This window comes from Lepidochelys kempii, chromosome 6 (assembly GCF_965140265.1).
Source record: "Lepidochelys kempii isolate rLepKem1 chromosome 6, rLepKem1.hap2, whole genome shotgun sequence".
NCBI classification, from domain to species: Eukaryota; Metazoa; Chordata; order Testudines; family Cheloniidae; genus Lepidochelys; species Lepidochelys kempii.
In genome coordinates, this window is record NC_133261.1 from 41361098 (window position 1) to 41386170 (window position 25073).

The window sequence follows — 25073 nt, forward strand, 5'->3', positions numbered from 1 at the left end:
ACTTTCATGTCAAGGAGAGTTGTACTGATTACTTTCTGAAGAAGTTAAGTTTTCATTCATTCAAAAAAAATCTAGCACTTACTGTTACAAAGAAAACCTATTAGATGCAAACTGACACGGTGTTACCTTGCTGAATCCGCAGAGAGCCAGCCTTTCACAACAGAGATATGGACTGTCTGAAGCCCAAATCCTGATTTCATTGTCTAATGCCAACAGACCCTGGCTGTCGGCAGGCAGGATTGAACCGGGGACCTCTTGAACTTAGTGCATGAGCCTCTACCGCAGGAGCTAAAAGCCCACTGGCTGTCAGCTAAGACTGTAGGGCAGACTCATTTAACTCTAAGTGGTCTTGGTGCCACTAGATGGGACAAAACACCACACCCAGAAGGTGTGTGGATTACAATTGCACACCTTGAGTGGCATCCTGTGTGCTGAGGATTGCCTCTGAAAACAGGAAGGGAAAGAATCCTCCCCCTCAGGTTATTCTGTAGTAACACAGTCACTAGTTTGTCGTTACATTCAAGAGTCAGGGCATGGGTAGCCTCTGCCCTTTTTGTGTACCCATTCATTCCATGAGGGGCGAGTGGAAATGAATAGCAGATTCGGCATAGAGCTGAATCCACCACTCAGGCACTAAATCCCTGCTGTGAATTTGCTTAAAGCCTTCCAATAATATGGGGTACACATTCCCTGGAAAGATTCCCCAAATTCTACCCCACCCTTGAACAATGGAACTACACTCCTAAGAGGGCCTCTGTGGCTACAGAATCATAGAAATACAGTGCTGGAAAGGACCTCCTGAGTTGGGGCAGAATCAAGTAAACCTAGACCCTCCCTGACAGGTGTTTGTCTAACCTATTCTTAAACACCTCCAATTATGGGGATTCCACAACTCCACTCGGAAGCCTCTCCCAGTGCTTAACTGAGTTAGAAAGATTTAGAGTTAGAAAGATTTTCCTAATATCTAACCTTAATCTCTCTTGCTGCAGATTAAGCCCATTACTTCTTGTCCTATCTACTATGGAGAACAATGATCACCATTCCCACCCCTTAACATATTTTAATAGTTATCAGGTTCCCCCTCAGTTTTTTTTTTTCAAGACACAATATGCCCAGTTATTTTAACCTTTCCACATAGGTCAGGTTAGGTTTTCTAAATCTTTTATCATTTTTGTTATTCTCCTTTGGACTCTTTCCAAGTTGTTGACTTCTTTCTTAAAGTCTGGCACCTAGAACTGGACACTACTCCAGGGATGTCTCACCAGAGTGGAGCAGAACAGGACAATTACTGCCTGTGCTTATATACGTCACTCCTAATAATACACCCCAGGATGATATTAACCTAACCAGTTACTCCCTATTTTGTAGCTGTGCATTTGATTTTTCCTTCTTAAATGTAGTACTTTGTATTTTTCTTTATTGAATTTCACCTTGTTGATTTCAGATTAATTCTTCAATTTGTCAATGTCTTTTTGAATTCTACTCCCATCCTCCAAAGTGCTTGCAACCACTCCCAGCTGGGTGTCATCTGCAAATTTCCACCAAGTTTTTAATGAAAATACTGACTACTACCAGACCCAGGACACACCCATCTGATTCCACTAGATACATTCTCCCGGTTTGACAGCGAACTATTGATAACTACTTTTTGAGTATAGTCTTTGAACCAATTATGCACTCATCTTATAATAATTTCATTTAGACCACATTTCCCTAGTTTGCTTAAAAGAATATCACGTGGGAGTGTGTCAAAAGCTTTACTGAAATCAAGTAAATCAACTTATTCTGCTGTTCTTATTCTTTCCTTAAAACATGAAATCTATCATTTCAAGATCACTTCCACCCAAATTGCCTTAAACCTTCAGATTCACAGCCAATTCTTTCCTAGTCAGAATCAAGTCTAAAATGGTTGTCTCCCTGGGTAATTCCTCCACATTCTAAAACAAAAAGTTGTCCCCAGTACATTGCAAGAATTTATTGCAAATGTTGTTTTGCCATTATACTTTTCCAACAAATGTTGGGGTAGTTAAAATTCCCCCATACTACCAAGTCTTGTGTTTTGGATATTATTTGTTCTAAAAATGTCTCTCCACTCCTGATGATTTAGTGGTATAATAGACCCCTCCCATGATGCCAAACCTGTCTTTTCCCCTGTCTTTTCTTTTATTGTCACCCACAGCATTTCAACTGCTCTGCCTCCCACCTCCTTCTGGACCTCAGAACAACTGTGTATATTCTTTATATACAATGCAACACCTCTCCCCTTTTTCCCTGCCTGTCCCTCCTGAACAAACTATGACCCCGTCTACAACATTAGATTTATCCATCAAGTGTCAATGATGCCAATTAAGACAATTTAGCTTATGTTCCAGTGCTTCCAGTTTTTTCCTTTTTATCCCCGTACTTCTTGCATTTGTGAATAGACATCTCAGATGCTGAGCAGATTTCCCCATTGATTTCCTTCTTGTTGCTCCGATGACCCTACTGTAATTTTCCTGCTCCACCCCTCCCACACCACTCTTTCAAGGTTGCCTTTTTGTTATACCTTCCTGTGGGTTTTGTCACTTGTCTCCTTGGAACCTAGTTTAAAGCCCTCCTCACTAAATTGGCAAGTCAGTGTCCAGAGATGCTCTTCCCCTTCTTGGTCAAATGAACCCCCTCTCTTCCCAGAATAGCATCCTGTGGTCAAGGAAACCAAAGCCCTCCTGTTGACACAATATGCAGAGCAATGCATTCATATCCAGGATGTGTTCCTTTGCCTGGCCCCTTACTGTTTATCCTCCCGGTTGAGGGTACTTGCTACAAAAGAATAGTTAACTACCTCCACTTATTTCAATGGGTTTAGTTTTGTGCATTTTCACCACAAACCCTAGCACACTTTCAGCACTGGCAGCCCGTAGGATAAGCTTCTGGGTAGTGGCCTACTGGATTATTTCTCGAAGGCTGTCTTCTACTGCATTCAAAGATTTGACCACGCTGAATGTCTCGAGGTGCAACCTATGGAATGTGTTTCTGTAATACGTTAGGTTATGACATTGTAATAAACATTGGTGGTTTTGGCAGCTGAATAAATTAAAAATACCTACATGCCACAAGACTAGAAATAGTGATAGAAATGTCTACATCCCCAAATGGTGGATGGACAACACCCCATGTATTGCTGTTTATCTTTATTAAAATAATTTTGTATTATATCAGGTTACAAATCTGAACTGTCATAATGACTACAGAGCTTATGAATATAGTGAATTTAACAAATGCATCTGTTGAAACTATATTAAAATATGTTTTATTTAATCTTTCATAGTATCTTCACTAAAATAGCCACCAGTCAGTCAGTCTGTAGGCCCTTCCTCTGAGGACAAGTACAGGAAGAGAGGAGAGGTGCTGAGGTACAGCAGAGAAAGGGAGCTCACTCTAAGGTCCCAAATGTACCAATCTGTGAGTTTTTCCACAGGTGCCAACTACTTTTATACTATATATAAAAATGCTAATAAATCATAGTGGGGGCATAATCAAACAGAAAAGGGGAATCTAAAATCCTTCGCTTGCCAGCATTTGTTACTAGAAGAATAGAAAATAAACGTGTTCCCAAAATGGGCTGCCTGACAGGCTAGTAGGGTACCAAAGCAAAAACTAATCTCCAAACAGCTGAAGGCCAGGAAGATGAACATAGTCAGCTGTTATTCCACAATACTTTAAAGTCTGCTGTCTCACTAAATTGTCTGCTAAAATGACTTGACTGTCACATGGTCAGTATGTTGCTAGGAAGACAAAAATGGAGGTAGAAAATTTATTTTTAATTGAGCTATTTTTTATGTGTTCATTTTAAATAGCTCCAGTACTTTTGAAAGGAACAAATGTCTGTTTATACAATTATACTCTGAGGCACACAATAATTTTCATTATTAGCCATTTAAAAAAATCAATTTGGTCTAAAACTCGCTTCCCTCTTTAAAATGAGAAAAATAAAGTGCTCTAAAATGGTTTAAAGAGTTCCATAGTTTGAAAAATGAAACTGTAAACTACATGTGATATAAAAAAATTCCTACTAAGAGCAAAATCCTGCACTTACCAATTACCTGTGGAAATTTGGTTAGGAGATAAAGGTGCAAGCTCTCCTAGCACCATCAGGTTGAAAGCAGAATGACTTATGCAGAAGAAGGGAGAGGAGACACATAATAGGGGACCATACCTTTAGTACTTGTGAGACAAATAAGACAAATGATCATTAACTAGAGGCCTTGAAGACTATAATCTGAATTTGGACTTCAAAATTTTATATTTATATGTATATAAATACGTGTGTATATATCTACATATACACAAACACAAGTCAATGCACATACTAAAACTGAACTGTATACACAAATAATAACAACTCTAAAGGAATTACTAATGTTATGAAAAATTCTGCCTGAGTCACCAACAGTTGGGTCATAGTGGTTTTTCTTCCCATCTCAATAAATAATTAAGTACAGATTAAGGGACAGATTCTGATTCACACTTAAGGCGCCTTTCACTGCCAGAGACAAAGTCTCTTTTGTCCACTCTATGTTATTGTTTCTCCATGCCTTCAAGTTAGAATTCCAAGTGTTTTAATCAATTGAATATAGTCACTACCTTTCAGATGGGTGAAAACCTGCTAAGCAAATACTCCCTAACGCATCTATACCTTAGGCCCAAGAAATTACCATCCACCTACAGAAGGTAAATTCAGTAACAAATATACATACCCCTGTGCAAAGCATAGTTAGTTAGTTACTTCTTTGCACTCTGTTCTTCAATATAGGCTCTTGGACACAGGCGAATATTAGGCTTCTTACTAGAGTGCTATGTCCTGGCACCCATTCTTGATATTGGCCATTGCTAGATGTACAGAAAATTGTGAGCCTCCTATTCACTCTTTCCTTTTCTCTCCCCAAATGTTGTAAAGAAGAAACAGTACATCTCCCACCTTCACTATAAAGGTCCATTCTGATAGAGGGCAGCCAGGTATGATGTGGAGGTGGGAGAGGGGAGAAGGGCATTTTTTGCCTAAAGTGAAAGGACGTTGACACCTATAAGCAAGACCTAGAGGTATGACACTTATGAAAAAAGTTCATCAAATACAACACCAACTACCTTCCAATTTAGTAGTGAATTTTCATGATAGCATATATTTTGTTGGTAACTCAGCTATTCTATTCCCACTTCATTCTTAAGCTCCTTCCAAATTCTTCTATGAATACCATCCAGTACTGATGATCTTCTTGCAATGTGTTCCAATACGTACTCTTTGAACATTTTGACCTGTGATAATGCCTCATCTTTGCAAAGTCTAGCTCCGTACCTCCTACTGTACTCTAGTTAAGACATGCAAAAAGTTTTTTTAACTCATTTACATTGTCCTTATCCTCTTTGATTGCTCCTATCATAAGCCCAGGCCCTGAGCCACACCTCAGTTTCTTGATTATATAAATCAGTCCCAAGTCAGACTTTACCTTCATTAATCCCTTGTTTGGGGTGCCTTTATTTATTAATAACCAATAAACTAACAAAGAAAGAGTCCCAGAATTCAGTTTCCTCCTCACTAGAGTCTTCTTCTCACCACTGTCAATAAATTGCCAGGAGCATCACTTGCTTTCCATACTCAGTCCCCATCCATGATAGGGTTCAGTCTCTTGTTCCGCTATTCCTTCTTGGAGAGCATCTTTCTTAGTTACTTGCTCCCTCTCCAGTGTCTCTCCCTCTTTGCCAGCACACTCTTCATCTTCCTACTCTCTTTCCAAGAGTCAGGCTCAAACTGTAAGCCTCAGGAGTTCCCCATGGTCTCCCTTTCCTAGAGACTCAGACAGTTCTCTTAGGGATCTTACTGTCACATCTAAGCCATTATTCAGGGCTTGTCCCCACAGAAACCTATTCTACCTCCTGTGGGTTCCTCCAGCCTGCAAGAGCTGCAGAGCTTCTCTAGAGAGACCTTTCCCCTCCCAAAGGCAAGTTCCTCTTTATACTGTTCTCCCAATCTCCTCCTAGCTCAGCTGCTCCATTTCTAATTGGCTACAGGGTAGCCACTTGGAGCACCTTATTGCTCCCAGGTACTCCCCACAAGGTCATCACGGGTCCTGATCCTTACTGAAGGGCCACTAGCCCATTACAGCTCCTTTTATTCCTTAATTGTCTTGCAGACCAATGGACTCTTGCAGTCCCCTCTTAACTCTGCAAATTCCCATTGTTGTCGGGGATTATACTTTTTTTGTGAGCTGTGCACATCTTCCCCTGATGAATCAATGGAACTTGTGTAAATACATCCGATTTGACTTCAGAACCAAAATCATCCGCAAAGATTTCAGACTGTTTTGGGCTGTTATTACAATTGCAACAAGAACATACAGCTTGTCAAAGAGCAGCCACTAGAAGCTGGGTAATGGTCACCAGAGACAATCAAATGACTCCAAAGACCAGGCTCTTTCCCTGAGCAGATGGGAGGGTGAAGAATAAAAGGCAAATTAGAGGCAGCAAAAAAATTAGTAAGAGTTGGTCATGGGAGCTTCAGCAGAATGAATTTCATCCTCTGCAAGCACCAGTCAGTATTTTTGACACAAGGGATCTCAGACCCTCTAAATTACATTGGGAGGACTTTGGCAAATATTCCAGGCCAGAGACCAGATCCCAAAGCAAAAGAAGTGACCCCCTTTATCAAGGGATATAGATTACTTGATCCTGTCCTCCTCAGAAGCACTTGAATCTTTGCCCCACCTGGGCAAAGCGAGGGGACTTGGATAGTGACAAACAATGGTTTAATTAGGGCAAGATCCAATCTGACAGGAAGAGAGAGACTTAACTGCTTCTGGAAAGCACTTCACCTCCAACTACATCATGCATCCTCTCATATACCCCTACCACTGAAGTCCCTTACGTGTGGCAATAGGTGCCACTGTCTACAAACCAACATTTATGTACTCAAGAATGAGGTTTTTTGTTACTGAGTACTCATCAGTTTTAGTCAATATATTGGCTTTTGTGTAAAGTGGGTCCATTCACTTGGAGCGTTAGGGAAAAATTGAACTGTAGGGTTTTATATCTTTAGCCCATTTGCAACGTCTTTGTTTATCCAGCCTTTGTTACAGTTTTATATTTTCAGTTTCTTTCTGTTACTTTTTAAATAAAGCTGTTCAGGATGGACTGTCCATGGATGGATTGTTTTAGTGAGTCCCTAGATTGCAAACACTGTTCTCATAGCATAAGTAGGTTATCATAGGTTTCCATGATAAAGTTTCTTGGGGAAATAAAACCTGCAATCACAATGTGAAAATTGTCTTCCCACATGAACGTACTGTGTGTTAGTCCATATGGGATTGTGTTTATCTGCATGAAGAACCCTCACAAGAGTCTAACCACTGTTTCCAGCTTAAAGCTGGAGGACTGCTGCCCAGAAGGTGGTACCCTTCCCAGAAACAAGCAAATGTGAAGTCTGTGAGAGGCACTGCATTATGTTCTAGCTGCCATAGTTTGTTCTTTTCAACAGACATTGCTTGAGGGATTTCCACTTTTTAAAATATTTTTTATGTCTGCTTCTATAAATTCTTGCTACACTTTTGATACATTTTAGATATTTAAATTTATGACATTAGATTTAACTTTGGAAGATATAGATTTACTTGGAATTTCCAAAAGCATCTGATCACACTAAGAGTTTACAGGGTAAAAGGTAAAATTATGGCTCAAAAATCGCTAACAGGTGAAAAACAGCAGCAATAAAATGATCAGTATTTAACATAGAACACACTTCAAATTATTTGAAAGGGGGTGAACTGCATGGTGGCAAAATTTGTAGATGATGCAAAATCTTTGAAGTCTAAAGAGGACTATGAGGAACTTAAGAATGACTTAACAAAGCTAGGCTATTAAGCAACATGATAGCAGGTTACACACTGTAGGTAAGTACACAATAATGCATATTGTGAGAAATAATTTGGATTACTCATACACACTGATGGGTTCTAAATAAACTAACTTCCTAAAGGAGAAGACCTAGACTTCTTTGTGGACACTTCAATAAAAGCATCTGCTCAAAAGAGCAGTAAGAATTTAAAATGCAAACAAGATATTAGCATGTATTAAGAAAAAGATAAGAATAAAACTGAAATTCTTATGCTTTACATAAAAACTGGTGGTATTCCCTCACCTTGAATAGAGTGCTCACTTTTGAATTCTGTGTTCAGTTTTGGTGACCCCATCTGAAAAAGGATACAGCAAATAGAAAAGGCCCAGAGAAGGATAATAAAATATATTAAAAGGCTTAGAAAGATTTCAACATGAGAAGAAATGTGATTAGGACTATTTAGTTTAAAGAGAACAGGAATGACAGAAATAAAATATTAGAATGATATAAAATAATGAAAGATAGCAAGAAAGTCAATCAGGGGCTTCTACTGACCTCCCTTGATGATACAAGACCAAGAGAATATCCTCTGAAATTAAGGCAAACTTAAAATTGATAAAAGCACATGGTTTTCTAACTCAAAACATTATTATCCTCTGGAATCCATTGACACTATTTGAAGTAAATAGGTTAGTAGGATTAAAAAAATATTAGAGATGTATATGGATAAAAATATACACAGTTCTTCTAGGTAGGATAAAAAATAAAAATAATATAGTTCATAACCATGAACAATTCAGGTAAGTAACCCTTCACTACCTGGGGTTAAGAAGAAACTTCCATAATAGGAATATTACAAAATAATTTTACATTATGGGGGATTTATAGATCCTTTGAAGAATTTGGTTTTGGCTCTTGCTGGAGAAAAGATACCAAAATACGTGAACCATTGGTCTGACACAGTATGCATCTCCTTTTTTCCTTTATCATATTAAAATTTACAAAGTTACACATGAAGACAGGTTATGCAAGCCCACATCCTCTTTGCTCCAAGCTAAAAATACATTATTTTAATTTTTCTTTCCTGTCTGAGATAGTCATTTAGCTTCCTTCTGCCATTTTATTTGATCAAGATAAGTAATCCCCAAAATATTGGGTCTTAAACAGCACATTTCAGTGAACATGAAAAATCACGGTATTTCTGCAACTGAGTAAATGTTTCTTCTTCAGAAAGTCTGGCCGGTTAGTTGTCTCTTGCTTAAGTGTATTTGGGCATTAGAATCCAGACTAATGTCACATATTCCCTGCACGTTTGCTCTTTGAAATGTAACAACACTATGAAAAGCCAGACAGCTAAACCAGTTTTTCCCTGGTCATGTGGGGAGGACTATTATCTTGATCCTACAGAGTCATTACAGCTAACTACTTGCACATCCTGAGTTTCTTATAACGTGAACAATAACAGATCAATTTAGTAATGATTTCACATTAAAAATGATGAAACATTGTCTTGTATGTTGTTTGTCATTTCTAAACCAAAAACTACTAATACAAAGTGAGATTTTGGTCTAAAAGCAAATTGGTTTCAAGGTCCTAACCTCAAGGAAAATCAATACAGTGGGCAAGGACTGTATTTGTGTGTAAGGTTTCAGGAAGCAACCTGAGTCACCGCTCTACAATTTAGGGCTATACACACCCTAAAGCCCAATCCTTAGAAGGCACTGAAATCTAGGGGATCTCCGCTTGAGGGGGCATGAAAAGCCCCTTACTTTGCAGGTGCACAGAAGGGTGCAAGATTTAGGTGGAGAAGAACGGTGAGGAAGGGAAGACGGGCAGAGGAGGCATCATATCGCCAGGAAATCCACAGGATATGTGTGGGTAAGTTAATACTGTGATATTTTCTTAAATCTTGTACACAATGACTTTTTCATTAAACCTGATGATGCTAAAGGATTAGAACAAACTGTTAATCATCACAATTCTCAATTTTCATATACACTCTGACAAGACTATGTCAGTATCTGCCACTTTGCCAACTTTGAATCCTGACCCAGATCTGACCTAAAAAGAAATAAAATGTTTCTGATATAACAAAACATAATGAGGAAATCATCCAAAATCTGGATCATTAAGAGAAGCAGTATCTGCAATAAATACATTTTAAAAGTTGGGCTCAATTTTACAACTAAACAAAGTGGAAAATTCTGATTTGGAAATCAAAATAGATTATTCGAGTACTGCAATGGCTGGTTTAGCTAAGGAAAACAAAGTAAAGAAGGAAGATCATCCCCATCCCAAGGCTACCACAACTCACTTATAGTACTGGCAGGGAGGAATTCATGTGGAAATGGCTACTGGAAGCCAAATCTATAATTATCCTGCTACTGTTAAGAGCATTACTGAGGACCAGAAATCTCTATTTACAATTTTGCTTGCCAGCACCTCAGTTTGCAACAGAAAATGAATTGAGAATGACAAGACATGTTGGAGAAATAATTTAAAATGACTTCTGTGAGATTCATTCCTAATTACTCACCATACCTGGTGAAAAGAAACATTTTATTGATAGCACAAAGTGTCTACGCTTTGGGTTTTGATTCTGCTTTTACTGGTCTCAGCAAAGGTGTAACTTATCAGGTGATTTATTTATATGCTGCTACCCTGAGGACGCAGTTTTGGAAGGCATCACAGCAGGCAACGACATGGAAACTTAACCAGTAAATGCTGATGTGGCAAATTAATGAAGGAATAGCATGCACAAACAAGACTAGTCAAATAGTCTATTCCCCAGGGAACTTTTCTAACTTGTTACAGATAAAAAAAGATGAGTTCTTATATTTGAATACTGTTACCATATTCTAAATTTTGGTTCTGAATATTCAAAATGTAAAGAGAGGTTACTTACAAGTAACTGTTCTTATAGACTCACAATCATGGGATATGGCAAGCTGCAAAACTATCTTGAAAAGCCATGTCTCTTTTGGGGGTACATGAGAGATCTTGTGCATGGGCAACATCATTGCCTACTCTATTAAAGAGAGTGCATCTCCTTTCCCCATACAGCCTCAGTTCCTCTCCCTAACTGCAGAGTTCCAAGGCTACACAGAACTCTGAGGTAAAGGAGAAGGTGGGCAAACAACAGGAATGAACAGAGGTGACTCTCGATGAATAGCAATTACTGGTAAGTAGCACCACTCTCCTATGCTGGGCATTAGTGCACGATGTTAAATCAAAGGACCATCTGGTGAATGTGTGTACTGAATTCCAAGTTACTTCTTTGCATATCTCTACCAGCAGAATTTTACAAAGACACACCATTTATGCTGTTGTGGTTCTTGTAGTATTGTTTCCTAGATAAAATCTAACAATGTTCTATACATCCCCCATCCAGTGAGAAAGTATCTATTTGGTAATGTGGCATCAAATTACCTACTGGTCTTTTACACGTAAAAAGAGCGCCCTCTAAGTTATGAAGAAGAGTTTCTTCTGGATAGGAATAAGGGCTGGGGAAGAATAAAGGCAGGGAAGTACATTGAGACATGGAAATGGGGAGACTTCTTTAGGCATAATGCTGGGATAGAGCCTCATGGTGGCTTTGTTTTTGTTCACAGTCACAGTAGAAGTTCCATTGCAGAAGGAGCGCTCATGCTCCAAGTTCCCTCTAAACTGTGCAGCCCGGCAGTCGCCCAGCAAGCTATCAAGTGACGCACACTTCAGGTGTCCCTTTGCCCACTGCCATGCTGTTCCTGCCCTCTGCCTTGGAGCTGCTCCCGGGAGCCTCCTGCTTGTTATGCAGAGCAGGGGAAAAGGGGGATCACTGATGTCAGTGTGTCCTCCTGCCCCCACCCCTGTACCACATCTTTGCAGAGCTTGTGGGGGCACAACAGGGCTCAGGAGTGGGACAAGGGAGCTTCCTGGTGGCTGCTGCTGTTGCTGTGTCTGCTTTGAGTGCCAATCTACTTAAAAGGGCAAAGTACAGCAGCAAATCATAGGGCTGAAAAGAAACAGTAGGACTCAGGATTTTAGTGAGGCTCCACCATTTGGGCTGCATTTTGCCATCATCTGAAATTCTGCACTTTAATTAAAAACAATCCCTGAGTTTCTATATTTTTCCATTGTGAATATAGAGTCATAACACTGTAAATTGATGTGTAAAGACTAGAATGACAGTAACCTCCACAGAGCTACCTGTGGTGGAGAGAGGGGGCTAGGTCCTCCATAGAATAAGAACAAAAAAGTGCCCCTTTCAGTGAGGAATACAGTCTGCGAGATATGTTCTCCCACCCTGGATTCATGTTGCCTGGGACTGGGGCAATGGCCTGACTTCTCTATCGGCACATAGCTCCATGTCAGAGCTGTCAGGCAGGACTCCACACTTTGGGCATAGGAATACTTTAAGTTTTAGTCCCCTGACTATAACTCAGAATGGGAAGAAGCCACTGCACTTCTCCCAGAACTCAAGGAGATGATGTATATACATACTTCTTCCTCAAGATCATCCTGGTGTGCCCATGTATAGACACTGGGGCTTTAAGGAAAAGCACAAAATAGCATGAGAGGTAGCAATATTGATTACCTGAAGGATGCCCCAGGGCCACTACAGTCCACTAGGACCAGGCTGTGAATGTACTTAAAGGGACAATGCATCTCTCTCTCTCTCTCTCTCTCTCACACACACACACACAGTGTCTCTCTCTCTCTAACACACACACTCTTTCACACTCACCTCCCAACACATACTTGTACTGTTGTTGTTACTTCTTGGTACTTCCTGCAATAGACATATATTCTCTGTAATTTTATTCCTTCGAAGTGCTGTTTGAGTTTTTTTGACTGGTCCGTGCATTTCATTATTTTTATTTCTCTCTTGCGTTTAAATTTAATTCTTTGAGTAGTGAGTTCTAAAATGCCTAACCTGTCCTGGTTGAAGTAATTACCCCTATGGTAACTTTTAAAAATATATATTATATCTAGGATTTTTGTTTCTAATGGTGGTGCACATTCGCACATTACCTCGATAATTTGGTCACATAACAAAATTCATTCCGCACATGGATGGAAAAAATTAGAGGGAACATTGCTCATGCTAAGGTCAATGCTGGAGCTGACCTCCAGTGCAGGTTTCACAGAGTCCCACATGTAGAGCCACATTAGGAGATGAAGAGGGCCCTGTATATGGTCCATCCAGAGTGTCTGGCTTTGAGGCAAAGGGAGTGCACTGGATCTTGAGGTCGAGTCAGGAACCCTCCAGGCTCGTCTCTAAAGGAGTTAAAAGGTAACCCAGGGAAGTTCCAGGTCACATCCAAAGAAATCAAAACAGGCATGGAGTCAAGCAGTGGAAAAGGATGTGGTAGGGGTGGCTAATAGCACTGACGGTGAACTCACTCAGGCATGGAGAGAGAGAAGGTATTAGAGAGATCCAAACTGGTGAGAAGTCCAGGTTAGTCAGTGCTGACATACAGCTGTGGAAGAGCTTGGAAAAGAGGTGACAGCAGAGCTATTTGAGAGTTAGAAGCCCCCATGGGTCAAAGTGTACAAAGGAGGAGAAGCATGGTGCTTCTTTTTCTTATGTTCATCTTGTGAGATTTGCTTCTTCTTCTCTCTTTAACCCTGATAAGTATCTGCATGGACCTTTGGTGACAAGACAGATGTGTCAGCACCAGAGGATAGGTCCAGAATTGGTGCCAAGAGTAAAGGTGCTAAATGAGGAAGAGCAAGCTTAGAGGTGGGTGCTTTCAATGTCATCACCAAGGCTACCGAGGCCTTAACAGGCAGTGCTAGTTTGGTCTTTGTTGCTGCTTTTGATTGAGCTAGTTCCAGCGATGCTAAATCAGAGATTAGTTTCCAGAATAACATCATTTACCTTACTCTGTTCGACTAGTCTGTATTACACAAACTGGGGTGGAGTTTACATTATCTATTTTTCCGGTATTAGTATTCTGTGTTAATTGTATTAAGAGTAAGAATGACATCATGCTGAATAATAATCCCTTCAGTAAACTGAAGTTTGTTGACCACAAGTTAGTCTTTCTCTCAAAGAAAGATTTGTCAGAAGTTTTCATGATACCTTAAAAGAAAAAGCACTAATTTTAGAAAGCAAAGGATTAAATGCTTTTATTACACAGCACTCACAATTTTACACAGTAGTGTTGTATTCATTCTTGTGCTATTTGTTGTATTCAGTGGCATACAAGACACAAAAATTAGAGATAGAACCACTCCTAATAAGCTTGCAGTCCAAAAAGATATAAAACAAGGGACCCATAAGAGGGAGCTAACTTAGAAATTTTTTAAAAAATATCGGGGTGGAGATGGCATTTGTATTGTAAGTATTCAAAATTAATTAAAATATTTTTTAAAAATAGTGAAATACTGTTACCATAGTTCTCCATATAAAGTTAATGCTCTGTTCACTGAACTAATGAAAAAAGGGATCCATTTCAAGATAGCTCACTTGCATGTCCACCAATGTAAAGTTTTAACTAGAGAAGTGGTGCACAAACTTTTCCAGTTGCTCCCCCCATTACCAGTAATGGAATCTGTCTGCACCTCCCTCCATTACTGCAGTTGGCTCAGCAGAGGAGCTTGGACTGAAGGCAGAGCTGGAAACAGAACTGGGGATGGGGGCAGAAAGGGAATGAGGGCAGGGCTGACCTGGGTGTGGAGCAGAAAGCAGAGCTGGTGACTGTGACTGCGGAGCAGGGGGCCACAGCTGGTGCCCAAAGGAAGAACTAGAGGCCGGGGTCCAAGAGCAGAGCCGGAGGCCCGAGAGTGGAGCCGGGGGCTGGGCGGCTCTCCCTCCCTTCCCCCCACTGGGGCTGACCTGGGCCCTGCCGCGCCCCCTCCCCATGTTCCTCTGTGCCCCCTAGGGGGGCACACCCAACAGTTTGGGGACCACTTAACTAGAGAAACCAGGAGAGTGAAGTACTATCTTTTATTGGATCAACTTCTGTTGGTGACAGAGAGAATTTTTCAATCCATACAGAGCTCTTCTTCAGGTCTGGGAAAGGAATTCCCAGCAGGAAAATGCAAGGTGGATCAGATTGTTTAACATAAGCAGGTCAGTGCATATTGTAAGCGACCAGTTGGTCCAATAAAAGATAGTACCTCACCCATCTTGTCTCTCTAATATCCTGGGACCAACACGGCTACAGCTACACTGCATACAAGTTTTAACTAGTCATTTAATAGGTATGTCAGCTGTTACACAGGAAGAAAATGAACAGACATAAGTACCTGATGAGGGAGTATCCACCATAACTTGATGGGCTAACTACAAACAAAAAGCATCTGCTTATTTAATATCCATGTGATACGATGACTAGTGTTCCACAGTTATTGTGGATACTCCCTCATCAGGTACTTACGATGCTTCTGTTCATTTGTGCAGTAAAACATTTAAAAACCTTTTGAGCTAGATTTAAATCTGCTGCTTTTTAACAATTACAAGCATATCTGGCACACCTTCTAGTTGGGGCTATGGTCCCAATTCAGAAAAAACAAAACAAAATCAAAACAAAAACATATGCTTAACTTTGAGTACTTGCTTAGTTCCAATGAATTCAAACAGGACTCAAGCACATGCTTAAAGATTAGGTGTGGGCTTAAGTGCTCTGCTGAAATGGGGCCTGGACCCTGCACCAGCAAGTGAATGGAATGGATGGATGATCCAGGAAAACTTTTCCATCTCTAATTTTAATTATTAAAAGTGTGTCTCTGCAAAATTATCATCATTAGGTAAAAAAATAAAAAAACCCGAACACCCAACTTGTTACTAGTACTGTCTTTCCACTAAGATCATCACTTAAAATTGCCCTTCTAAGACTAAACATTTAAGCACTTTTGAAAACAGATTTTTACATTTTTTACATTTGAGAATTAAAGAAAACACTGCTTTTACGTCCCCTGATATTTTTTGTCAAAATGAAGAAACTTCATGAGACAGATGAACATCCTTTGAAGTTAAACCTACAGACTGTTTGTAAGGAAAATCATTTACCATAAAATTCAAGTCTGTTTTGGCAGCCTAAAATTTAAGGCTTCAACTTTCCAGTCTGTGATATCATGTTTGTCAACATACTGTGTAGTTTGCTTACAGAATCCATAACTAACAGCCATCCCTTCATGCATTTCCCCACTACCTCCACCCCCCTACCACTTTAAATTTATTTTAAATTTTTCTCCCCTCATGTTTCTTACTTATATGTTTTTTCCTATCTGCTTTTCTCCATTTTTCCTTTTTTGGTTTCATGTTTTAATTTATCTTTCCTTTCCCGTTGAAAGAAGAGCTACTCTATTCTTAGAGCAGTTTTAGATCCCAAAATAAACTGCTTAACTATGTATCTATTACAACTGGATTGATGTAATATCAGAATCTGACCACAACATGCTGCAACAGGAATGTGACTACAGTAAAGAAACTGAATATTTCTGCAAGATCTGTTTTGCAAATATTTTTAAAATTAGTACTTCATGCAAATAAAATGTAGCTTAATTCTTCCTTTGTATCTGTTTGCAAGGTTTATATAATGCATGTGTTTTGTGTGGATCTTTTTTTAAATGCTTAATTTTTTAAAAAAGTATTTGCCAGACATCCACAACTCAAGAGCAGTTCAGCAACGAATGAATATAATTGCATTGCCGTGGGAAAATTTTGCTAAAAAAATTTATAAATTTTTGATTGCTATTATAAAAAATAAACATTAGAAGTTGACAGACTGGTGTAATGAAAGACTGATAATGGGTCTGAGGGGTTTTTAACTCTGGGTAAATCCTCTGAGTCAAGCCAAAGCCAGTAATAATTGGAGGTGGTTACTATTTGATAGCTATGATCTCCATCCAGTTCCTAATATAGTTAGATAGTCACATCACAAAAACCACCCCCTATGACACCCTTGTTGATAGTCTTAACAGAAGCACCAAGGATCAAATGGTCATGAAGACTGAGCTATCCTCTATCCACTTTCAAAATAAGGCTCCGATACATTGACAGAACAGCAGCTTATGGAGGTGTTTTATTATGATTCATTCATCCAAAAGAACAGGAATGGAACTTCAGCACCAGTGCATAACTTTATTTTAAAATATAGGGAAACCATTATAAAAAAATACTTTCACAATGTCTTGTGAAACAAAAAATAAAACAAAAAAACATTGTTGGCACCCTAAAGTATACATAGAAATTTCAAAAATCTACTGGGTTTAAAAGAGTAGACACTTGCAAAAACAGAAAACCAGTTACTGAAATAAATACACTTTATAAAATATGAGACCCATTAGGCAGATTTTTGTTGTTTTTAAAACTGACACTGATATAATTTTGATAACTTAAGGAACTCATACATACACATTAAGGACCAAAAAATCCAAATCACATATTCTATACTTCCAAGGATATGTTCAATTTTAAACTGTTTATAGCAACGTACACCCTACAAAATTTATCAGCTGAACTCTGGACTTCATCTTGATTTACTAAAAATACCAACTGCAGAAGAATTACAGAAATGACAACAATGTTAAGTCCTCAGCCAATTTTGTACACAGTCTGTATCCCTATGGCCAAAGCCTAAACTCTGTTCTAAATGCTAAATCCTTCTGGAAACCTAAGTAGTGGAATTTTAAAACTACTGTTCTTTGATTATAGAGGCAGCAGATGGCAACCTCAATATTTAAGTTGCCTGACACTTTGTTATAAAAGATTCTGGTGATCTTTGTTAGAGAAGTCTAACACCCCTACAATTTTCAGTGAGTCTGCTGTAGCTCACGAAAGCTTATGCTCAAATAAATTTGTTAGTCTCTAAAGTGCCACAAGTACTCCTTTTCTTTTTGTTTCCCTTCTGTCACTTGATTTACTCGGGGATGCCCTCATATTGTTGCTAGCGGGCACTGTGCTGCAGAAAATGCCATCTTTTGGGTCAAAAATAAAGCAAAGAGGTGTTTACCAATTTGGTAATTAAAGATCACAAACAACTTTTTAAAAATAAATAATAAAAGTAAACCTCTGTGTCTGGCCACATTCCAACTCAGATTATTACATTCTACCTACCATGCCACATTCTCCCAGCAGTTTCATAGACTCAGACTTTAAGGCCAAAAGGGACCATTGTGATCATCTACTGAGATCTCCTGCACATTGAAGGCCACAGAACCTCACCCATCCCTTCTTATAATAGACCCATAACCTCTGGTGTGGTTGCTGAAGTCCTCAAATCATGATTTAAAGACTTCAGGTTTCAATTTAATATGGTACAGGTTCACCTTTTAGATTAAAAACATTATGCAGTGACACTACACTGTTAAACAGTTACTAAATTCCCCTACCCTCAAGATGACTAGATTTCTGTGGGGTTCAAAGTGACTTGTATATAACAAGCATCTTTGTTATGGACATGGTCTTGCAAAAATTGATTTAAACTTAAAATCACTGGGATTATTCCAGCTACGTAAAATTATGTACATGTGTAGATCTTTGCAGGATCAGGGGCTATGTTTCTAAAGTCCTTTTATTCTTTTAAGTGTAATGAAAAGATTTTAGTATGACCAAAGATCTGCATATCTTATCTGAGTTCCTGGATGTGTTCACAACAGATATTTACAATTATAGCTACAAAAATAAGAAAATTAGTGCTTTAAATGTATTTTCAGATATCAATTCTGAGATCAGCTAGTGGTCACAGAACTACAACTAATCTGCTTTTATTTTGATATTGTACCATATTTCATATATTACATAAAAAATACATTAAAAGAAGTTTAAGATTGCAAAGCAAAATCCAGCACTCAAGTTAGGAAACTCCCAAATTAAAGTTGCCAATTCAATCTTAATTCAGCCTCCTTGTGCATATGCATTATGAAAGTCTTTAATTACATGATCACATACTATTTTTTACCCACAGTGTCCGTGCCTCAGTTCAGTAAAAGGATACTTAGAAATATTTCTATTTATCCTCTTCTTTCACTGTGTGCTCCCAGAGCTTATTTAAACACACACAAACCAAGCCTTACACTAAATGCAAATATTAATTTCCTCATGAACATTTCTATGCAATTCTCATCATAATATTGAGTATTTCATAAACATCAATGAATTTATATTCACAATACTTCTGAAAAGACTATACTCTAATGGTTATAGACCTTGGTGCCACTGTGACCTCAGCCTGTTTCTGACCCTCTCTGCTCCTATCCACTTCCTTCTCTCACCCTATCCACACACATCCATCCCCAGGCTCCTGCCCTCCTCCCCCCTGCACTCAGATCTCCTCCCCACCAGCTCCTGTCACCCTCTATTGGCCCCATGAATTCCTGCCCTCCTTCCTTTCTCCTCTGCTCCTTTCCTCTCAACTCACTCCTCCTATTCATCAGCCCTCTGCATTCTATTCAGGCTACTTCCTCCTCCTTGCTGCCTGGATGACAACAATGAAAACATTAAGAGCATAGTAGGGTGAGTGTGTCTGCTCTCAATTCCCATGCGCAGCACTACAATGGCCTCTGGCAGTCAAAAAGAGCAACTGTAGGAAAAGTCCTACTGAGTCCCTGGCACCTCTGGGCTGAAGCATGCCTGGTGCAGATGGAATTTTCAGAGAATTTAGCTGCCAAACTCTAACAAGTTTCTAGGGTGCAGAGGTCAACTGTAATTTTTCAGAGGTTCATAACCTAACCAAGTTTTGGCAAACTTTCATGGGGAAGCCAAAAGTCACATGCCTCACACCAGACTGACCACCCCCATTGCCCAATTTCAAGTCTATCTTCCAAATCATAAGGGTTCTAGAACTTCCCGAAACAGTTGTAAGGATTTTGTTTTAATGTGGGAAAGAATTTTCCCTCCTCTCTCTCCCCCTCTCAGATATGGCTAAACTATTTCAGATGAAACGTTCAAAAATAATTGAATATGAGGCGGATATATCCAGTATGGAAAATTTCAATCCAATTGGTTGAAGTTTAATAAAGTTATATGTAAATTATGAGTGTCTTATAATGAAAAGTGTTAGGCAACTTTAACTATAGGTAGTACTACCAACTCCACCTGTAAAAACCCAGAAAAAGCCATCTCAAAAACAGGTTTTGTTTTACAGAATAAGGACAGATTCCTTTTGCAATACACATCTTCATCTTTGACTGACATTATTACACTAATTCAAAACAGATAGATATTAAACTGAAAGGGTGTATCTCAGATATTAAAAGGAAGATTTTATCCACACTTGTTATAAATCTCTATATTCAGAGGTTTATACTACAAAAAATTAACTCAATTGAAATCATCACACAGGCTCTGAGTCTGGAAACTCTCTTTTCCTATTAAACAGTTTCAAAACAACTTGAGGAGAGAAAGATTAATAACTGAATTCCTATGTTTAGCCTTTGTGGGGAGAAAAGCACCTCGGGAAGGCTGCTATTAAATGGCAAAAAAAATAATTAGCGCAGAGTTAACTCCTGGTGGTATATCTTGTGTTCTTCCAGAATGTCCTTCAGCAAAACTCAAACTTGTGAAAACCAGGAAATACAAAGTTAAGGTGAATGCCCATGCAACCTTAATTGTACCCCTCTGGAACTGGCAATAATTATTGGGAATTATCTGCATGTACTCCAGCTGCATGCCCTGTGTTGAATGGTGAAGGAATTAGTTGGAGTAGCTTGGAAAAGCTGTGATTGTGATTGTGTAAGAAAAAATCAGGGGGGCAGAGCGTTGTGGCCCTCTGAGGCATATATGTGAATCCCTGTCCCTGACCCTTTTGTGTGATCAACTGAAAGAGGTTCATCTCAGCCTTGAGAGATCCAGTATGTCTCATTTCAGCAGTGAGTTGTGTCACTAGCAGGGCACAGAGGTCTTCTTGCCACAGGATTGTCATCAGATTGGTGGCAGATGAGTATGGTTTAATAAAAGGTAAGTGAAAGAATAGCGTTAGATAAAACTTATGCATCTAAGGGTGTAGGCTTTGTAAAAGGGGCTGAAGAGGATGTAAAATGTAGCAGATGTGGTTTTCCTGGGCAGTCAGCTAAGTGTTTGAGTGTAGGGTGGGTGTCGGTAGCTCCAGTGCAGTACAGAGCAAAGGCTCTCAGTCTGGTTTATGGGCAAACTGGGGCATCACTCGAAGAGGGCAGACATGAGAAACACCATCTTGCTACCTTAACACTGCATTAGTGAAGTTTTTTTGCCATTTAATTTCCTCAATTTTTGAACAGAACAGAAAAAGGTGTTGGTAGGAGTTAGTGGTCATTTAGACAGTCATAATTATGTAGCTGTGCAGTTCAGATGGTACTGTGGCCAGGTAAAGATACTAATACCTAGCTTTTACATAGCACTTTTCATCAGTAGATCTCATGGAGGGAAACAACATTAACCCTATAGGACAGATGAGGAAACTGAGGCACAAAGATTTAAATGAGTTGGCCAAAGTCATCTCACAGGACAGTGACACAGCCAAGAATAGACCCCTGGTTTTCTGAATCCCAGTCCACTGCTATCTCCAGTGGACCAGACAGATGCTATGTGATTGCTAAGTGTCATCTGTGTTCTCCATGGCATACACTTTGTCATAATGGAATGTGCATAATGGTTGTGCTTTTAAATGTTTGTATGTGTAGTTGTTATCATGGATCAATGAGAAAAATCTCAGACAGTCTATATGTCCCAAGAACTTGACAATTTTATAACAGGTTGGTTACAGGAATTTTAAGCTTGTGAAAGAAGATTGTGTGTCTTTCTTCGCTGCCTGCAAATTCCCTACAAGATATAGCCCCCATCCCCACCACCCTCACCTTCTAGCTCACCCTCCCCTTTCTATCCCATTAAGCCATTAGCATTTTAGAATGTATGTACAAAAAAAAGGTGGTAGAAACTGTGAACTTTATAAAATGATATTTTCCCCCAAGGAGACTGTAACTTGGGAACCCTTTGACCAAATTACCCCAAAAAGCATTCAGAGTAATTGTGCAGATTTTAGAGCACTAAGAAGAGTCAAGATTTAATCAGAAAGCTGGTCCAGACATTAACTATAGTAGACCTGCCCCTTACCTGAGGGGATGGCTAAGCAGAAGGATTTTCAAGAGTATATAATACAAACACAACACAAGAAGAAATAGCTTGCTGCAGAAAGGAAAACAAAACAAATAAACTCTACTCAAAACTTGAACCATACTGAAGTCCACTAGCCTCTGAAGATCCAAAATCATCTTGCTGAATCCAAAAGGGAAAGAAACGAAATTTTACTCCAACTTTAAATAGCCACACTGAACCAATCCGTGAAATTGACAGGATTTAAAATAAATAAATAAAGTGTATAATTAATAAAATAAGTAAATAAAGCCACTTGTGTCTCCACTCATCTTTTAAAAAAAAATAATTGCAGCCTATTTGCTGTGTCAGGCAGGAGTGAGGGTGGCGTTACAGTGTGATGTGGGGATGGGAAGGTGTAGTTCGTCAGTCACTCCAGATAGGACATGCCAGAAGCACCAAAAAAAAATAAAAAATAAAGGAGGCCCAGAAAAATGGGACCCGTAAGAGTTAAGCAGAAAAACCCATGGGCATCAACTTGTTTAAAACATAAATTAAAGACAGAAGTCACTTTTGGGGGGATACCTTGGCAACCACAACCATTTGTATCAAGGAGATGTTCTCAACTGAAGAACACCACCCCATGGAGATTAACACAGTCTGTAACAATAGCTCTGGAGATGTCTGAACTGCTCCATTTATGTCAATGGGTATTTCCCATCCCCACTCCCCAACATTTGGACAGAGCCTGTGATATGCAAGCAAACAAACCTGTTCAACTCCTCACATCAGTGTCAGCAGTGTGATCTTGCGGTGTGCTCCTAGAAAACTGTTCTCAGTTTCACACCCAGAGGGGCAGGGCTCCCCCACATCCTGGCTCACATGGGGCAAAGGTGAAGGAAGAAGGGTTCTGACTCTCTCCCAGAGGGACACAGCCCCATATCTCAGCTCACATGAGGGGAATAGCAGCAGGTCAGACACATGCCCCCCCACAAGATCTGGCATCCCCCAGATCCTGGTACACACATGAAGGTAGGGGCAGGGACTCAACCCCCACATTTGGCACATGAGCCTTAGAACCGCTTGGCACACACCTATCTGGAGAACCGAACTTTGCTAATAATGTTGTGATTTGATTTCCCCTCAAAGGGCAAGTGGATGGCATGCACTCTGTTGAAGTAACTCTTGATTGTTTGAGAACCTGGTGTGAGGACCTCTGCCCCGGACTGTAGAGGTCTGCTCAGGACTCATTTTTAGGCCTTCCCCAGACCTAACTCAAGTGGGTCTAATCTTTTTGCAACCCAACACTTCTTCTTACTCTGAACCTGAATGGACACTGCCACTGCTCCTGCTGCCTCCTGTCTATGGGGTCAGAGCGGTAGCTACTGCGTGTCCGGCTCCTGTTGTCCACCACCCCCGCCTGCTCTGGGTGTATGCTGAAGAGTGTGCAACTCCTTGGCACACTCAATCTACAGCTCACACGGTGCAGTAGGGGACAGTGGAGAGCAGGGGCAAGGCATGCAGCTGCCCCCACACTGACCCCCCAGGCAGGACACGGAGAACTGACCTGACACAAACTAGATAGGGTCCAGTTCTTTTCCCACCCAAACTGGAGCGGACGTGTAGTAAGGTCCCACTTGGCTGCAGGGCTCTACTTGTTTAATCCCTATCTGAGCAAAAAATAAAAGGTGCCAAAATGTGTGTCAGTCTTTAGAAAAGCTGAGCATTTGTTTGTTTTGTTTGGGGGAAGGGAGCGGCTGTATCTTGGGAATCCCATGGTCAAATGGCCCCAAATTTGGAACAACTAAACCCCATGAGACACACCAAATATAAAGGCAAGCTGAGTAACCATTCAGCTTTTAGAGCACTTAGAAAAGTCAAGCTTTAAACAAAAGCAGACCTTAGCCTGAAGTACAGTAGTCGACGTGGTGCTCTGCTAGAATGTCGAAGACACTGATACTTAAAGAATTTTATAATCTATGGAACATGGGAAACCACCTTCTAAACTTCTTCAACCGACTCAGTCAACGTGCCCCAATATTAGCGGATTTAGTGGGGGATTGGTCCTGCTTTGAGCAGGGGGTTGGACTAGATAACCTCCTGAGGTCTCTTCCAACCCTGATATTCTGTGATTCTAGGCTTTAGGGAAATCTAAAGGGCAAAGAGTCTATCTGATTTATCCTGTTAATTACAAATATATGTGAACGCAATTAAACTTAAAAAACAAACAAAAAAACCACTTAAACATGACAAAAACTAGGAAATTTTAAATTAAATTTTGATACGGCCTTTGTTCTCTCCACATGGCCTCAGATTAAACCAGTGTACAGTTTTAACCCAGAAACTGACAAAATTTTGCCAGATAATTCTATTACCACGTCTACATTTTAGATTTCTGTATTACTGACATTGTCAATACATTTTTATCTGATAACCATGTCAAAGAAAAAAGACACACTCTGATACAATGTTTACAAGTTCTATGGTTACTTTTAAAGGCAATTTTACTGGAGCATGTGACTATCAATTTGCCTATTTCCCTATGAAAGGTTTTCTACTTAGGTGGATTATCGTGCTATTGATAGCTAAATTCTGCTGATACAGGCTACTGTCAAGTCATCGTTTCTGGAACAAACCTATAAAGCTATTTCTTTATTCAGGATGTCTATTAGAACTAGCTCACCATGAATTTGCTCCAAAAATGCATTTTAAAACAGTTGTACAGAATATTCAAGAGATGCATGACATGGGATTAGACATTTCAATGAAATCAGACAGTACAATTTAAAGGGTTTAAATATAATTTGCAGAAAGCAAGAGATTAACACCTCATTTTCCAGTACTTATTCTTCATGTTACAGAAAAGACTGTCCTGTTTTCACACTGCAGAAACAAACTGTAGGCCAAAAGACAACAAATCCTAGATGTTTTAGACCAAAAATTTAAAAACTGTATTTTACAAATTTCATGAGCATCATTACAATTTCTCAATTTTTAGCTCTTTTATGTTTTTATTCTGAAACCTCAAGTTCATTATGGGTGAAATTTACTCACAACCCTACAATCCCTCTGTCCACTACCCCACACGCAGAGCACTCAAGTAATCTGTTTTTATACCGGGAAGTCAGAAAGGTTGAAAGTATAGAATCCACACACCCTAACTCACAGGAAGGTCTCAGAATGGTACTCCCTCTGTATACTGCATATGGA

At 39.6% G+C, this 25073-nt stretch overlaps 1 protein-coding gene across 7 annotated transcripts in view; it reads right to left on the reverse strand.

Annotated features, from left to right (window-relative positions):
• The window catches only part of HIPK3 (homeodomain interacting protein kinase 3), a 154712-nt gene that overhangs the window by 46101 nt on the left and 83538 nt on the right, over positions 1-25073 (reverse strand). Inside the window, exon 2 of one of the 7 annotated variants that reach the window (XM_073347705.1) lies at positions 8168-8219. The exons of the other annotated variants lie outside the window; for them this stretch is intronic. The gene's annotated coding sequence lies outside the window, so the exon portion shown is untranslated. The remainder of the gene's footprint in view (positions 1-8167; positions 8220-25073) is intronic. 7 annotated transcript variants of the gene reach the window in all.